We start from the raw sequence: 1,529 nt of genomic DNA, 5'->3' as shown, positions 1-1,529 counted from the left end.
GACATAAAAGAAGGTTTTACATTTAGTGTCGGATTATCGGATTGTTATGAATTGTGGCTAGAAGATGAGCTTCTTATTAAAAAGTAGAAAGAAATGAGATCTTTTCATTTGCTAGAACTCGTTTTGACTAATGGATTTGGTTGCAGCTCAAATGTGTTGTTCAGTCCTGACAGTTCCACGTGTCTCCTCTATGTATGAAGCTGTGATGCTCAGAAATACTGAACATATAATGCACATCAGAAAATGTGTCACTTCAACAGACCTCTATGTACTTTAAGGGCCTGTAACTCTGGCAACATTCATAATGTGATGGTAAAGTGCTGCTGCATGGCTTTATTTACTGATTTATACTAAAGTTATTGTAGATAGAGAAACGGCTGATTCTGATCCATTCATTATTAGATGTTTTGTGTAAAACCCAACATTAACATTACTTTCTATAAATAGCAGAAAATCTACAAAGTCCCCACTTGGAATTAGGTTTTGAGACAAATGACAAAGATTATGTTCTTACTTTCCCTAAAAACTCTCCCCACTTTGCTGAATTGTCCTGGTTTTTTAATGGATTTGTCCATGATGTCCTCTTTCCCAAAAACATGTTTAGTAACCCACTAACAGTCACTCACACTTTGCCCCATTTTCCAGGAAAGTGTTGCTCAGTTAGATAACACAGTTACACAACTCAAACAAGCAGAGTCGCACGGCGAGGATTACAGTGTGTGTGCGCGTGTGTGTGTCTAATTTAGTTCATTTAGTGCAGGATTGATCACTGAAGGATGAAGAAGGGGAACAGCGTCTCCTTGTGGACGTCGCGGGAACAGCACTGCCAGAATTTATCAATTACTTCCGACATGAACTGTATGTATGTGCTTTGTGATATTTTTGATCAGTTACAAAATGAGCATCTGGACAGTTATGACTATTTTTCCTTCTAAGCTTAATATTTTAACATTTGTTTTATTTGAGTGTAATTGTTACAGACTCTGTTCTTTTTATTTTATAGGATTTTTTAATCTCAGTGAGCCTTCTCCTGGTTAAATAAAGGTTAAATAAAAATAAATAAAAATTAGAGCTTGTGCACTTACAGATCCACACGTGGGATGGTTTGCCATCTCGCGTTTCGAACATTTAATTCTTTTACAAATGTTTTTAAAACAGCATTTCTGAACTTTATCGTTTTCTTTGTAAGGCATAAATTTTTGCTGTTTGTCCACATCAACGGAATTATGAGGTTTTATTTGAGCCACAGCTGAAACCACTGACGTGCTTCAATTTAGAGCTTTACTAAGTCTGTAAATTAGATTTAAAACAACGGATGAAGTGCATTTACACACAGTACAACTGATCTGTGTGGAACAATTCTGTTACTGTGTGCAAAGAGAAATAATGTAATGAACTACATTTTCTAAAAACAAACAACGGACTGGAGCACGGCGACGGCGGAGCCCCTCTGTGGGCTACATTTTCTAAAAACAAACAACGGACTGGAGCACGGCGACGGCGGAGCCCCTCTGGCGGCCGCACTGGAG

Source organism: Stegastes partitus, unplaced genomic scaffold (genome assembly GCF_000690725.1).
Source record: "Stegastes partitus isolate 25-593 unplaced genomic scaffold, Stegastes_partitus-1.0.2 Scaffold760, whole genome shotgun sequence".
Classification (NCBI taxonomy): domain Eukaryota; kingdom Metazoa; phylum Chordata; class Actinopteri; family Pomacentridae; genus Stegastes; species Stegastes partitus.
This window is presented reverse-complemented; position numbering follows the sequence as displayed.